The sequence below is a fragment of the Schistocerca americana genome, chromosome 3 (genome assembly GCF_021461395.2).
Source record: "Schistocerca americana isolate TAMUIC-IGC-003095 chromosome 3, iqSchAmer2.1, whole genome shotgun sequence".
Taxonomy (NCBI): domain Eukaryota; kingdom Metazoa; phylum Arthropoda; class Insecta; order Orthoptera; family Acrididae; genus Schistocerca; species Schistocerca americana.
In genome coordinates, this window is record NC_060121.1 from 621,899,234 (window position 1) to 621,916,884 (window position 17,651).

The following is a 17,651-nucleotide window of genomic DNA, read 5'->3' on the forward strand; positions in this document are numbered from 1 at the left end:
TACGTGCATTCAAATGATTTCTCTTTTCGTAGGCATCCAATATACGAAGCGCAAGTAGTACATAAACGATTATGTTACATTTAAGAGATATTCCTCAATATTCTACAGAAAATGTGAGCTACAAATAAACGTAGATTTTAATAGGGGAGTAGCTGTAACCTGTCATCTGAATGAACCATAGACACTAAATCTGAATGTATGCTGTTATAAAAATTCCTGACTTCCAGTTGGTAAGAACATTGCCTATGATAGGTTCTGGTCAATTAGTACCACAAGAAGTTTCCAAATTACTGTCATATTGCTACTCAACGGTTTACTAATGGGTGAGAGAATTTCAGACAGGATTATCTGTTCCTAAGATTACAAAAAAAACCTACAAAATATATTATGGTCAATATAAAATCATAGGATCCAAAATCTAAAAACAGCCGTCTCACAGACAGCTCCATACAGACATAAAGTTTACGTGAACTACGTCAGAAAATCTAGGCAGACAGATGTCTTTCGTGTGTGTGAACCTGTAGTACGACCTGTGGAAGCGAAACCCTTCCACTGTCTACGTCGCCGTACCGCGTTCACACAGCACGCGAGACGGAGCCTGTTATGAAGTTTGTAGAAACGTCACGCCTCGATATGACGACTAACGAGCGCACTGGGCTTTATGGCAGCAGCAGAATACCTCAGCCTCCGCAGCTCTCACACAGTCCATTTAAAACAGACACATAATATTACGGTTATTAGGTGCGCGACCGGAGTGCTTGTTACTGAGTACTACGCAGGAGAAAAGCTTCGCCAAAATACAGCCTGAGTGCAGAGGTATTTCACGCGCGTAGCTGAAATTTCAGCCCTGTTTAACAATTTAACCCTTGCAAATGTACTACCTGAGCTACGTATGTATTACCCCGAAAGCACTTTTGATAATACCAGCGACTCGAAATGACGAAGTTGTCAGCAGTTATAGGATGACGTTTCTTTCATCATGCACTTCTTTATTTACTTTTTCTATATTTTTCTTCTGCTATAGACTGAACTATCAGACTCCACCGCACCTCTCAATACTTACACACTGGTGCGCAAAACGTAAGGTCAAAAGTAATTGCCGAATAATCTGTCACCGCCAAGTAACAAAGCCCGATGAAATTGGACCAAGCATAGAAAGATCTGCTACTTTATAGAACAGAAGGCAACTGAAATACATTTACATCTACATCTACATCTACATACACCACTCCGCAATCCACCATACGGTGCGTGGCGGAGGGTACCTCGTACCAAAACTAGCATCTTCCCTCCCTGTTCCACTCCCAAACAGAACGAGGGAAAAATGACTGCCTACATGCCTCCGTACGAGCCCTAAACTCTCTTATCTTTGTGGTCTTTCCGCGAAATGTAAGTTGGCGGCAGTAAAATTGTACTACAGTCAGCCGCAAATGCTGGTTCTCTAAATTTCCTCAGTAGCGATTCACGAAAAGAACGCCTCCTTTCCTCTAGAGACTCCCACCCGAGTTCCTGAAGCATTTCCGTAACAATCGCGTGATGATCAAACCTACCAGTAACAAATCTGCCCGCATCTCGTGGTCGTGCGGTAGCGTTCTCGCTTCCCACGCCCGGGTTCCCGGGTTCGATTCCCGGCGGGGTCAGGGATTTTCTCTGCCTCGTGATGGATTGGTGTTGTGTGCTGTCCTTAGGTTAGTTAGGTTTAAGTAGTTCTAAGTTCTAAGGGACTGATGACTATAGATGTGAAGTCCCATAGTGCTCAGAGCCATTTGAACCATTTGAACCAGTAACAAATCTAGCAGCCCGCCTCTGAATTGCTTCTATGTCCTCCCTCAATCCGACCTGATAGGAATCCCAAACGCCCGAGCAGTACTCAAATAGGTCGCACCAGCGTTCTATAAGCGGTCTCCTTTACAGATGAACATCATCTTCGCAAAATTCTACCAATGAACCGAAGACGACCATCCGCCTTCCCCACAACTGCCATTACATGCTTGTCCCACTTCATATCGCTCTGCAATGTTACGCCCAAATATTTAATCGACGTGACTGTGTCAAGCGCTACACTACTAATGGATAATTCAAACATTACAGGATTCTTTTTCCTGTTCATCTGCATTAATTTTCATTTACCTATATTTAGAGTTAGCTGCCATTCTTTACACCAATCACAAATCCTGTCCACGTCATCTTGTATCCTCCTACAGTCACTCAACGACGACACCTTCCCGTACACCACAGCATCATCAGCAAACAGCCGCACAACGTACTTTGTCCTAGTACTTAAAAAGACTTCGAGCCACTCACATACTTGGGAACCAATCTCATATGCTCTTACCTTAGTTAGGAGTCTGCAGTGGGGCACCGAGTCAAACGCTTTCCGGAAGTCAAGGAATATGGTATCCGTCTGATACCCTTCATTCATGGTTCGTAAGATATCATATGAAAAGAGGGCGAGTTGCGTTTCGCAGGAGCGATGCTTTGTAAAGCCGTGCTGATGCATGGACCGCAACTTCTCTGTCTCAAGGAAATTCATTAAATTAGAAATGAGAATATGTTCGAGAATCCAACAACAAACCGATGTTAAGGACATTGGTCTGTAATTTTGAGAATCCGTCCTTCTACCCTTCTTATATGCAGGCGTCACCTGCGCTTTTTCCAGTCGTTCGGGACTTTACGTTGGGCAAGAGATTCGTGATAAATGCAAGCTAAGTAAGAAGCCAATGCAGTAGAGTACTCTCTGTAAAACGGAATTGGAATCCCATCAGGACCTGGCGATTTATTTATTTTCAACCCATTCAGCTGCTTCACAACCCCAGGGATGTCTATCACTATGTCTTCCATACGGGAATCTGTACGAGACTCTAACGGCGGTATGTTTCCACGATCGTCCTGCGCGAAAGATTTCTCAAATGCTAAATTTAAAGTTTCAGCTTTCGTTTTGCTGTCTTCCGTTGCCAGGCCACTCTGATCAGTGAGTGACTGGATGGAAGCCTTGGACCCGCTTTCCGATTTTACGTAAGACCAGAATTTCCTTGGGTTTTCAGCAAGATCTTTTGCTAAGGTATGACGGTACAGAAATAACTTTTTATTCAAGGACAATAATTACACGAAAATTACCGCAATTTGTGGTGTGCTCTTGGACATGACAAGGTTCTTGAAATGCATGCTCTGCATCCTGCTCACATGCTGACCACAAGGTTGGCAAGAAGTTCTTGAGGTTGGGCGTTCCATTCCTCCATTTTCAGGGTTGACAACAGGTCAGTGGTGGTTGCTGCTTATGGACAAGCTGCAATGCGTGTCTTCAACGCGTTCCACACGTGCTCGATGAGATTTATGTTCTAGGAATGGATAGACCAGTCCATTCGCCGAATATCCTGTCGTTGTAAGAGCTCCTCCGCCTGCACAGTCCGATGCAATCGCGCATTGTCAGCCACAAAAATGAATACAGTGGCGAGTACAGCCCTGAAGAGCGGCACATGATTAATATTACAGTGCCACAATAACGTTAATTGATGAGTGCACCGTTTTGGAAGATCTGGAGGTCGGCACGCCCATGTAACTTTATACCTTACCACACCATAACATCTGGACCACATAACGATCACGTTGCACAGTTTTCCTGGGTGATACGTTTTCCCTCTTCTCGCTATTTGAGTATACGTACATCTAGAATCACTTCTCACATTGGTTCTGCTCTCTTCCGGGAACACGCTACCCCACTCCTCGCGGTGCAGGCCTGATATTCTTGGTTCCAACTCACACGCTGCCTCCAATGTACGGGTGTCAACGGGACACAACATATTCATCGTCGGACAAAGAGCCGCGCGGAGTGGCAGCACGGTTTGAGACGCCATGTCACGGATTGTGTGGCCGCTCCCGCCGGAGGTTCGGGTCCTCCCTCGGGCATGGACGTGTGTGTTGTTCTTAGCATAAGTTAGTTTAAAGTGAGTTTAAGTAGTGTAAGTCTAGGGACCGACGACCTCAGCAGTGAGGTCCCATAGGAACTGATACACATTCGGACAAAGAGACCAACCCCAAGCCATCGGCACAATGGAGCTCGAAACTGCGTGTCTTGCAGTCCTGTTCTACTGCACCCACCGCGTGACGTGGGTACCTTTCTGCATGTTGCACCATGTTGCTGTCGTCGGCTGCCGAATGTGACCGTGGTAGACCAGCTCTTCTCCTGGGGGCCGCAGTACCGGGGGTTCGGACCGCTCTACCAAATTCGTGGAATACATTTGTCACACTTTGTCCTTCTTCCAGTTTCCCCATGATTATTCTGTCTGTGAAGGCATCCACACGTCGTCAGCGAGCGACGTTGTAACGAAGAATACAGCCACACTGCACCGTAGCTGATCGCTGGTTGACACACGCTGTCTTCTTCCGTTCCTTCAACTGTCTCTTGTTGCGGGGCCAGCCGCATGTGGCGCTGTAGTCACACTGACCATAGGTCAAGTGTCAAATTTCTGTTCACGACTGGGAGACCTCTAGAAACTTGTCCCTGCACTTTCAATCATTCCTACCGAGAATTTAATATGTTATTTTACTTTATCTAGGTCGCCCTTGTATTTTGCTGAGTAGTGTTTTCATTGGCCAGATCAGGTCAACAGATAAAAAATTTTACGTAACTGCGTTCATCAAAATGTTTTAAAAGGCAACGCACACCACTAGCTCTAAAGCCAACGCACACTAACAGTTCTAGAGCACATCACAATGTACATTAAATTCGTTGGTGCATTCTTGTCGTGCACACCCTTTTCAGCAGCATACAGTGCGCGTACTGGTAACTGTCATCGACGTTCTCGACAACAGATAACACACCACTTGAACGTCACGAAGATAAGTTTCCAATGTGCAGAACGAAAAAAGTTACTTGCAGTTATGGGACGCAGCAATCTACCTCTGCCTCTAAGACAATAATGCCACACGACTAATAACGAATACTTTTACTTTGTGTGGTGCGTAGGAATGTGTGACACTCAGAAAATTAAATGGATGAAAAAAGAAGAACTTAGGCATTTAACGACATTTCTACAACTAGATCATTAAGATAATCACAGCAGATACGTGGAGAAGTTTGTTTGGATTGATGTCTGAAAAGAACCGCTCCAACAATCGGCAACAATGAACCTGCGTAAACAGAGAACCTGCTTTAATTTCTTAGTAGTACTGAGGGCGCTGGATTCACCGATGAGGCATGTAACGCTACTATTTCTGGGTTGCTGGAACTTGCCTCTTGGAAAGATAGGGATAGGACTAGTTACAGATAAGACGGAAAAACGTCAGACAGTTCTCTGGAAAGTCTGGTGGTATAAACATGACAACAGTCGGAACAGCGCGCACACTGAAAAATCTGAGCAGAGGTATTTCCAATCACCAGCAAAGGAAAGAGGAAAAACTGCTTCATAACAGCGGTACAAGGAAGGCATCTGAACTTAAGAGTGTACCGATCTGCTAAAAAGAGTGTGATTCGACAGTGGTTCCTTACTTAGTAGTATTATTTATACTAAGCTTTGAAAGAGGAGAGAGGCCAGAAGATTGGCAAACAGTCTCTTGGTTGCTGTCCACAATTGAATTGGTTCACATGACGCAAGGACTTACAGAGCAGTCTGTGTAAAATACGTGATCAAAATGGTAACGAATAGCGTAGTAGCTAAATACAGTCGATGACCAAAAGTCGTAGGAAGTCAAAGGCACAAGATAATCGAGGCTTTCATGGCCACCTATTGACAAGTTGTTCGTTGTCTTATGCCTCGGCTTTTCAGCCGACGTTCGTTTGATGATTTACTGACGTTTAGCCACCACGAGTGCCTGGCATTGCAGAGGTCTCACCCTCCAGTCCACCACCAGCGACAGAAGCCAACACAGTACGTGACGTTCACAGCGATCAGCTTCTCCGTGAGCCATAAAAAGTGCAGTAATTACGACGTATTGGAATCAGTCAGCACTGATACTGATACAGGGAAGTAGTAGTTCAATTCAAAATGGTTCTTTTTAGTGCTAAGTTCATCACGTGTAGGTAGGTATCGATAGAATCACATAATTCATTGGTTGGATTAAGACTGCGTGATCTGAATGGCAAGACTATGGTCGCGAATGTACTGCGATGTTCATCAAGGCAACGTACAATAAGAGAGCGGCAACATCTACATCCAGTGACGCCTATGAGCCGAGGATGACACGGCGGCCGGTCAGTACCGTTGGGCCTTTTTGGCCTGTTTGGGAGGAGATTAGTTTTTAACATAACGCTATGTCCTTTCGTGACTTATCCGTTAAAGTACTATAATATCTGAAATGGATGCTGATGATCTGGCAGGTGATCTGGAAGAATGTCCACATAACGCACATCTGTCACTGGCCGCTGCAGTTTGACAATGAGGCGCAGTTTCAACCCTCTGAAAAAAAGCGCTCACTCTGACTGATTCTCCTCCTCCTCCTCCTCCTCCTCCTCCCTCTTCATGCAGGACCCACTTCCATTGGGCAAAAGCCACATACAAGTCCTTGAGCACTATTCAGCTGTAATCAGAATCACTGAAACGTTCACCACTCCGCCATTGTTAGTTCATTTATTATGTTCGCGAGCCTACTTAAGTCTTTGAGTCCCGTGTCGGGGTTTCAGCAAAGAAACAATAGTTGCTAAGGTCAATGCATTTATTTCGTGCAGTTACCACAGAAACAGTATTCTGACAGCAGCGCAGGATTAGCCGAGCGGTCTGGGGCGCTGCAGTCATGGACTGTGCGGCTGGTCCCGGCGGACGTTCGAGTCCTCCCTCGGGCATGGGTGTCCTTAGGATAATTTAGGTCAAGTAATGTGTAAGCTTAGGGACTGATGACCTTAGCAGTTAAGTCCCATAAGATTTCACACACACACACACACACATACACACACACACACACACACACACACACACACAGTATTCTGACAGCCTGCATTCGAAACGGCATTGGTTGACTCACACTGTATTGTCTGTTACTCTTTACAGCTCTGCGGAGCCGGATTGACGTCTGTTTGTCAAGCACTTGTGGGCGTCCTACGCGGCGGTTTACACGTGTGGAAACATTGTCTATGCGGCATTGAAGATTCATATTAGACAGTGCTGATACATCCGCTGTTTCGATATGTAATCAAACGCGCGAAATAACCTCTTTACCTGTAGGTAAGCAACCGCTCCTTCACTTCTCGCCAGGGGGCATCCGCACCCTGTAACCTGCAGCCGGTATGATCTCACTCTCAGTCGATAACTGGAGGATGGCCATCCACGGACAAGTGCTGTGAGTCATGTGGGGTAAGGTCGCTATGAGCATACATTTGGCGGATGACGGTCGGGGTGCTTCCTCTGTTATTTGGTACCCACAGGAATCATGGGCAAAGTGGAATAGTGCTGAGCGCCGGTCGGGGTGGCCGAGCGGTTCTAGGCGCTACAGTCTGGAACCGCGCGACCGCTACGGTAGCAGGTTCGAATCCTGCCTCGGGCATGGATGTGTGTCATGTCCTTAGGTTAGTTAGGTTTAAGTAGTTCTAAGTTCTAGGGGACTGATGAGCTCAGAATTTAAGTCCCATAGTGCTAAGAGCCAATAGTGCTGAGCGTTTGATGCACTTGTCTGGTGAGCGCCTTTATGCGTAGATTGTGAGAGCTGCTATTCAGAGTTACCCTCTGTGCCTTAGGGTCCCTGAAACACAACCACCGGGCTGGGGTGAAACTTTAGGCAATGTTATGAATTGAACTATCAAGTTAATTTGTTCAGTTTCTAATTTTAAATCTGTATTGGTACTTTGCTCGCATTCTTTTGAGTACTTTACGTTTTAAAGAAGTACGTAACTATTTGACGTACCTTTTGAATTAAATTTGTCCTTTTTATTTGAAGTGTTAGATTCCTTGTGACGTGATATGTTACCACTTCCAGCTCCTAGAGTGCTAAAATACTGCAATGCTACTCTCGGAAGCTCGAATTCTTGTATAATCACCGATACGCTACTAGTCATGCGTGTTGCACCATAAAGTGATGTCCGAAGGCGGTTAAATAGCTGAGTCCTCCAACGTACACTCCATTCGCCGCATCTCCTTACAAAATTGTGGTGACAGCATGGCACATTTTTTCTAAGGGACTACCCTTCCTGTGATGGTCGACCGTTCTTATCGTTTATATTTACTCAGTACACCACATATCACATTTGCTGAAGACATGATAGATACTCAAGAAGAGAGACCGCCAGTAGACTCTACCATTTTGTATCAGTCACAGGCACATGGCAGACTGGAATTGAAGATCGGGTGGAGAGCTGGATAAAGACGATTTTGTTGGGTAGACCACATAGACTAAGAGCAGGGAAAGCAGTATCGAAGAAAGTGTAAGTACTACCAGAGGTGTCACATGATGGTATACTGCGGCCACTACTGATCATTACATTATATGTATTAACGGTATAATCACCAATGTCCACAAAAATCTTAGGTTGTTCTCAATGGTTAAGATGGTATTAGTGGGACCGGAAACTAATGTTTTATTGCAATAAATTCAGATAAACTATTACGAAGTTTTTATTTTTAAATAATGACGTAACACCTCCGTAATGAACAATGTTTTGCCATCTGGTGTACGGGTTTTCAATGCTGGACCGATAAAAATCAGTTGAATTTTGACCAACGTATTTGGAGAAGGCAGTTCTGATAATCCAAATTTTCAACAATTTTGCCCCTTAGAAAGTGTTACAGCGATCGCAATAAATGCAAATCTGATGGCAGCCTATCAGGTAAGTGTGGTGGGAGAGGCAATACCTCCCACCCAAAATCATTAATTTATTTCCAGGGTTCATCTTGCGCAGTGCGGTCTTGATTTATTGTGTTGCAGAATAAGGCCTTTTTGTTGACGATAAGTACTTTTCAGTTAAGGATTGGTTTACTCATCCAGCTGTTCTCATGTTTCAGCACTCCGTCATGAGCGACTTCGCGAATACTTCACCAAACAGGAAAAAAGCTCCTTTTTTGTGATACAAACAGGGCTTCGTTGTAGTTCGTGGTGATTCATTCGTAAAGAGCCACTATCTTTTGCTACCATAAGTAAGGTCTAGTGATCGAGCAATCGAAAAAACGCTTCTGTATTGTTCCGCTGAAGCAATAAATTATATGTGGTGAGTAGGTTAGCTTTGTCTGTCTTTATCAATCACCTCCAAATGTTCTTGGATGGTCGACCACGAATGGTTAAGAGTGTCTGACAGTTACTCAAAAGTCTGGCAAGGATTTGCTTCCACTTCCACAATTATCATGTTACTGTCTAAAGTTTTTTTGTCTTCCTGATTGATAAGAATTGGAACGAATAAAATTACCAGATTAGAATTTGGGAAAACATCTTTGGCATTTACGTACCTCTATTGCGTATTAATAAACATCGAAAATGTTTCTGGTATCAAATGTTAGGCTACTACCCTTGAGAAACTCAAAGAGTATACGATGCCGGATATGTACCTATTCTGCTATTTGTCTGGTCATTTCAGTAAAAATTGCAAGAAAATTTAAGATCTATTTTTTACCAGTGAGAAAGTCACTGTGACATTAAAATTTCTCTGGTGCAACTACAAAGCACACAGTGAATTGATACATGACAACGGATATCAACTTGTGCAGAACGGCATTACTTTTCAGTCCCCCTTACACTTACCTGAGTAAGGCACTTCTGTTTACATTTCGATTAGATTTTTAGAAATAATGATCTTTTCGGAAACGGATTGATTTTTAAAATTTCATTTAAAATTTTGTGTAGCCCATGTCTTATTCCTTCTCAGACAGGAAAACTTGGGCAGAAGCAAATTAAACTACCATAAATTACTTCAATTTAATTACAACAGTAATTAAACCGTAAATTATACCTACTCTAACTGGACCTAGTGTTAAAAGGCTGTAAGAAGCATCTATTTAGATTTACACTCTTAATACCGTAACTACTTTACCTGCAGCCTCGAGGAGCAAATATCACAGCAGAACATACTGTGTCGGCCGAACAAGACACAACGAGGGGAAAAACACCACAGGCGCAAAGATGGGAGCTGGCGCCAGTGCGATACAGACTGGCCACTTGCGCGAGTTAGGCCGGCGCCAGCGGCGGCGCTGGGGATGAGGATATCGAATTCACCTCGGTCAGCTGCCGGCCAAGTTAAATTCGCCAGTGACCGAGCGACAACGGACAGAAGCCTACTCGGAAGATAATAAGAGCAGCTCTCACGCACCTGGTTATAAATCGTCGTTCTGGGCTGACCTAGACAGGGAACGTCACTTACTGAACTCTTATAAGTGAACAGAGGGTGGTTGTTAATTTCATTTCCTGTGTACTGAGAAGTTTACATACGTTTATTTGCATTTAGCCATTGAGGGCATTTTTTGTGTTACATTACATGCCGTGTTGCAGGCAGCATTATTCAACAAGTCACAAAGATACGTAAACCTTTTTAACTGATCTGTGTGACTTTGTGACGATTTTGTGGGAGTGTTGTAGAACCTTCGTTCTCCTATCCTTTTACCTGACCTTGGGGCATAGATGTGTATCAGTGGCAGGGAGAAATTACCTTAGCGGTGTACTGCACGAGAAGCCGCTTCATGAACTCACAAACAAGGCCTACCGTAACAACAGTGGTAACTCGACCTCCATAGTGGTAGCGACGAAGCATTTACAAAACTGACGACAAGGGTTTATTAAAGAACCCAATATAGTTTACTTCTAAGGTAAAATAGACGTAACCGCCGAAATTTCTACAGCTGAATGAATTTATTTGAAGTAAAGTAATTTCGCGTTGACGTTTTAGCGAATCGAGAGCCGGCCGACCGAAATTCTCTCTTCAACTCCACGTCTTCCCCATTTTATCGTTTCAAGCAGTACCTTGTCAAGCGTTGATGGCTGCCGGGCTATTTCTCTATCGTCTATATTACTCAAACAGCCTTACTTCGGCATGTACCTCATCTCCTACCTTCCGAACATCACGACTGTTCTCCCCATGTGACCACGAATAACAAAGGTCCAGTGTTCAAGTCGCGGTCCATCAACAGTTTCAATCTGCATGGAAGTTTCATATCTGCGTACACTCCGCTACAGACTGAAAACTTCATTCTGGAAATCACTAAGTTATTTTATTCCAGCTATAGTGTAACATCGTCGGCTAAAGTTTATATCATCGATTAGCAGACAGTCGTCATTGTAAATAATCGCAGCAACAACTGTAAAAATTTACTACTTTCAGTGCGCTCTGCGCTTTCGTGCGAAGACCAGTCACATTTAATTGCATTAACGGATACTTGACGAACAGTAAACATTGATGATACAGCGAAATCACTGTTTATCCCATCTGACACTCATACTGTCTGCTGCCGGCTAGCTGGGAATCACAAGAACAAACACGAAAGTCATTTGGTTGTTGCCTTAACAACGGACGGGTTCTCACTGCCTTGTTACCTTTGACTTCGCGCCAGCGACTGACTGCCAAGGTTATCTCGTCGCGGGTAGCAGCTGGGGAATTAGCCGCCAAATACACACCAGCTGGTCAAACAATGGCCGCAGCACTCCGGTCGTTGTTCTACCGGGAGTTGGGTAACATTCGGTACGACCCGCAAGTTGTCTGGAGCTCTCTTCGGTGTGCCCTCGGGGCGTACAGAAAGTTCGGATCTGCTACTGTACTGGTCCTTGTTACACTGTACAAGCGCTCCCGCGTCCATCATAGAAAATAATTATTATGATTACTAAAAGCAAGTGTGTGTTCGCAGTTGGTTTTGTCCAAATACATCAAAATGTACAAGAAAAAATAAGCAAATAGGGTGAGCTATACACTCTTTGAAAATGAAAAAAGAAAAGATACGACGCGCCACGAAAGAATAATCAGGATGGGACCGAAATTGGTAGATGCGGCACGTTACTTTTTACCGCCCTGCCAGTGTCCAGCAATGTTCATTTGTCTAGCTAAAAGCTGTAGTACAAAATAATAGACCACTACTGTCTATTGCAGGTCGCAACATACATAGAATTGTCCGGTAAACGGGATGTGGTTAGCTACTGAAATAAAAGTTTTAACTTGGCAATGTAAAATTTCAGGTATATTTTTACGATAAAGATCACAGTTAATACCGCCAAGTCCGTTCTAAGTGGCAACACAATGTAAAGTTCACACGCACACCACAATCACACACGTAGCCAGTTTATGGTATTTACACCCGTTACCGAAGTTAATAGAGTTCACCGGATCGCTTAGTTATGAAAATGCACGCTCAGATGCTGTGCACTCTGCTCTACACGTAATACCTGTTCCAGTCTTAGATCGCACAACACGCCACGCGGTTTTAACTTAACAGTCAAAACCAGTAATTTTGGTATTCCATCCGAAATTCCACACGACCTCCACTATACCGTTCACTTAAACACACTTTGTACCACTTTGCGAACTCGTAACTAGCATTTTTCCGCTATTTTACAGTACTTTCGTCGGAGCTGCTTTCAATGAGAGGTTACTAGTTCGAACCCTCAGCCCCGACCCCCATAGATCACACCAAAGGCTTTTTTTCCCAGCATAGATTGGCGCGAGCCTGCATTTTTCTGAATGGCTGATATCACAAACAGCAAATCAGGTAGCGCTAACCCGCGCCTTACTTCAATGACCAATCAAAATGGTTCAAATGGCTCTGAGCACTACGGGACTCAACTGCTGCGGTCATCAGTCCCCTATAACTTAGAACTACATAAACCTAACTAACCTAAGGGCATCACACACACCCATGCCCAAGGCAGGATTCGAACCTGCGACCGTAGCAGCAGCGCGGCTCCGGACTGGAGCGCCTAGTACCGCACGGCCACACGCGGCCGGCAATGACCGATCATATTAAAACATTTCTTTCTATGGCAATTGCTGAAAAAATAAATTTAGAAAAGTAATAAATATAAAATTACTCCTTCTGAAATTACCGATTAATTTGTGTTCCACTCACGATTTATTAGTACCATAAACTGACTACACATTTAATTATAGTAAATCCTCTGTATATAGTTTAACTGGTACTTCGTGAATAACAAAACAATTTTCATTTACTTCTGTTCTTCTTCACTCATACAACACTCGCACTGCTAATTACTACACATATAAAACAATTATAATATGCAAATACATTAAATATTAATGAAACATAACTTTACAACATTGTTTGGACTACGACTGCTAGCACTGTCCATCAGCTGCTGACCTCTGCCGCCTACTAGTACAACTACGTGCAGCTCTGTAACTCAGGTCCATGTCAGCTGGTGACATCTGTCGATGACTCATGCCTATAACGATATCGTCCTTACAAGTGACAGGAGCGATGCGAAGGCGCTACGCCCCACGATGCACATGTACAGACAAACAAATGATTATTGATGATTTATTCAAGAGAAAGAGCTTCACAAATTGATAAAGTCAATAACGCGTTGGTCCATCTCCAGCGTTGAACAAGCAGTTATTAACCTTGACATTAATTGTTAGAATTATTGGACATCCTCTTGAGGGATAAAGTACCAAATTCCGTCGAAGTGGAGGGTTAGATCGCCAACATTCAGAGCTGGTTAGAGGGCCTCGCCCGTAACGGTCCAAACGTTCAGCCACATTGCTAACCAAGGCAGGTGGCAAGCACGAACACAAGAAGCAGAAACTTCACCTTTCTGAAACGTAAGCCCAGGACGGCCTACCCTGAAGGTTATCAAACGGGGCTTAGAAAATCGTCAATGAACCACGATGCTATAAGGGTGCCGCGGATGACAAGCAAAAGGTTCCTGCTATGAAATGAAATGAAACCCCAGACCATCACCACTGCTTGTCGGGCCGTATAGCGGACTACAGTCAGGTTGGTATCCCACCGCTGACTGGAGCGTCTCCAGAAGCGTTATCGGGGTTCAGTTCGAAGCGGGACCCACCACTGAAAACAATTCTACTACAGTCAATGAGATTCCGACCCGAGTACCTGGCTGCAGACATTGCGAACAGCGGTATCCTACCAACTTGACTGTCCTACGCACGCCATATGACCTGACAACAAGGAATGATGGTGTGGAGTTCAGGACCCATTTGGTTACCATTCGTCACAGTCTTGCAGCACAGCGATTGGTCGACGATAATCTACACCCCGTTTAGTTACCCTCCATGGCTAACATTTCACCATGATAATATCAGCCTTCACACCTTTAGAGTTTGTACTTGCGGTCTTCGTGCTTGATAACCCCTACCTTGTTCAGCGAAGTTGCCGGATCTCTCCCCTATGAGGACGGTTTGAGCATTATGACCACTGTCCACCAACCGCTTTGAGATTTTACCGATTGAACGTGCCAGTTGGACATAAATCGGAACAATATCCCTCTTGATTACATCCAACAATGCTGTAACTCAATGCCAAGCCACAAAACTGCTTGAATAAGAACCAGAGGTGTCACAACGTGTTACTGATTTGCTGGATTTTTGAAGCTCTTTCTCTTCAATAAATCATCAAAGCCTCTGAAACTGTAATAATATTTTTTCCGTACATGTACGTCACATCTACCAATTTCCGTCCCATTCTGGTAATTCCTTCATGGTGTGTCGTTTATATTGTCTGAAAGTACATATCACTTGCTGGAGACTTGATGCCAGTATCAGGTAACACTGCCCTTAGTTTTGATTATTGCTTCACTCCGGCATTGAAGCAATCACCAGTTTGTATTTATGATTGGTGTAAAGAATGGCAGCTAACTCTAAATGTAGATAAATGTAAATTAATGCAGATAAATAGGAGAAAGAATCCTCTAATGTTTGAATACTCTATTGGTAGTGTAGCGCTTGACACAGTCACGTCGGTTAAATATTTGGGCGTAACATTGCAGTGCGATATGAAGTTGGACAAGCATGTAATGGCAGTTGTGGGGAGGGCGGATAGTCGTCTTCGGTTCATTGGTAGAATTTTGGGAAGATGTGGTTCGTCTGTAAAGGAGACCGCTTATAAAACACTAATACTACCTGTTCTTCAGTACTGCTCGAGCGTTTGGGACCCCTATCAGGTCGGATTGAGGGGGGACATAGAAGCAATTCAGAGGCGGGCTGCTAGATTTGTTACTGGTACGTTTGATCATCACGCGAGTGTTACGGAAATGCTTCAGGAACTCGGGTGGGAGTCTCTAGAGGAAAGGAGGCGTTCTTTTCGTGAACCGCTACTGAGGAAATTTAGAGAACCAGAACTTACATTTCGCGGATAGACCACAAAGATAAAATAAGAGAGATTAGGGCTCGTACAGAGGCATATAGGCAGTCATTTTTCCCTCGTTCTGTTTGGGAGTGGAACAGGGAGAGAAGATGCTAATTGTGGTACAAGGTACCTTGCTCCACGCACCCCACCGTATGGTGGATTGCGGAGTATGTATGTAGATGTAGATGTATGCTATGTAGAGTGGAAGCCATTCGCGCATGATAAGAACCCGAAGAGCAATGATATTGCAGGTCTGTTGATTGTTAAGCTTCACCTGCTCTTATAAGTAAACCTAAATATTTTCCATGGACTTAAGATAGAATGGTCTAGCGGGTTAGTCGTGGTGCTGTAGGATCCAAAGTGGAACGTATGCGTGTAGCCCTGAGAGCAAAGCCTTTTTTATTTTGGAAGACGAGTGTACATAATATGCACATGACGTAGATATGGAAGAATGGGCAACAGTGGACCACCTGGAATGACAAAATAAGAACCCTGCTTAATGGTCGTCGTAACCTGAACGAATGAGCCCAAGTAACTTAACAAAGAACCTGCTAAACATAACAAAACTACCTCACGCTTTGGGTAAAATGGCTCATAAGTTCGACAATGCACTCCATGCATTGCGTCTGTTGAAGAACGACAAATCGTCACTCATTGTAGCACACTATTCACCTCTAATCAGCTAAAGTTTCTTCATTATATGGCCCGTTTTTGAGTACTGCTTTATGTGAGGGGTTTCAATAAATAATGTAACTTTTTTTTCGGCTAGATTCGGTTGAAAAGAATACGAGATTTCTTGACGTGGTGGAATATTACTGGCTCAATCACAATAGTTTTATAAAGTTCCTGCAAGTGGGGTCTGTAAAGGAGCTGCATTTCAAGCAGAGAGCTGTCATTGAGTTTCTTTTGGCGGAAAACCGAAGCTTCGCCGCTATTTATAGGTGCCTGCAGAATGTATAGAGAGATCTAACCGTGAGCAAAAGCACGGTGAGTCGTTGGGCGAGGTGTCTGTTATCATCGCAAGAAGTCCACGCAGGCATGTTCTATCTCCAGCGTGGATTCGAGGTGGACGACGAATCACAGTCAGACACCTCACTGCTCAACTGGGCGTTTCTATTGATAATGCCGACACACTCGTCCACCATTTTGGGTACTCAAAGGTGTGTGCCCACTGGTTTCCTCGCTGCCTAGCAGAAGACCGTAAAGAGCGATGACGAACAATCTGTGAGGAAGTGCTTGCGCTGTACGGTGATTGTCACAGTTTTGTCGAACTTCGGCACGGACGATGAAACTTGGGTTCATCATTTGGAACCGGGAAGAAAATGGATATCCATAGAGTTGGAGCCACACCATCTATCCATCGAGAAGAAAGTTCAAAGCCACACCTTCATCCGGTGAAGCTATGGCGACATGTTTTAGGATTCTGAAGGGATTATTCTGTTTGACGTCCTTCCTCCTGGTGCAACTTTCAGCTCTCACAAGGGAACCTCCCCATCGCACCCCCCCCCCCCCCCCCTCAGATTTAGTTATAAGTTAGCACAGTGGATAGGCCTTGAAAAACTGAACACAGATCAATCGAGAAAACAGGAAGAAGTTGTGAGGAACTATGAAAAAAAAGCAAAATATACAAACTGAGTAGTCCATGCGCAAGATATACAACATCAAGGATAGCATAAGCTCAGGAGCGCTGGGGTCCCGTGGTTAGCGTGAGCAGCTGTGAAACGAGAGGTCCTTGGTTCTAGTCTTCCCTCGAGTGAAAAGTTTAATCTTTTATTTTCGCAAAGTCATGATCTGTCCGTTCGTTCATTGACGTCTCTGTTCACTGTAATATGTTTAGTGTCTGTGTTTTGCGACCGCACCGCAAAACCGTGCGATTAGTACACGAAAGGACGTGCCTCTCCAATGAGAACCGAAAACATTTGTTCGCAAGGTCATAGGTCAACCGATTCCTTCACAGGAAAACACGTCTGATATATTTTATACGGCATGTGCGTCACATGACAGGAATATGTTGTCCACCCATCAAACTTGTACACTTGGCGAATGGGTAAAAATATTCTTCTACCTTGCCCGATCCAGGTTTTCTTGTGGATGTGGTAATCACTCCCAAAAAAAGTGATGAGAACATAAGAGTTTGTCACATAAACTGCAACAAATGAATTGTCTGAAAATTAAAAATTAAACTTTTCACTCGAGGGAAGACTTGAACCAAGGACCTCTCGTTCCACAACTGCTCACGTTAAACACCGGACAACGGCGCTCCTGAGCTCATACTGTCCTTGATGTTGTGTATCTTGCGCATGGACTACTCAGTTTGTATATTTTGCTACTTTTTTCATAGTTCCACACAACTTCTTCCTGTTTTCTCGATTGATCTGTGTTCAGTCTTTCAAGGCCTATCCACTGTGCCAATTTATAAGTAAATCTGAGGGGAGG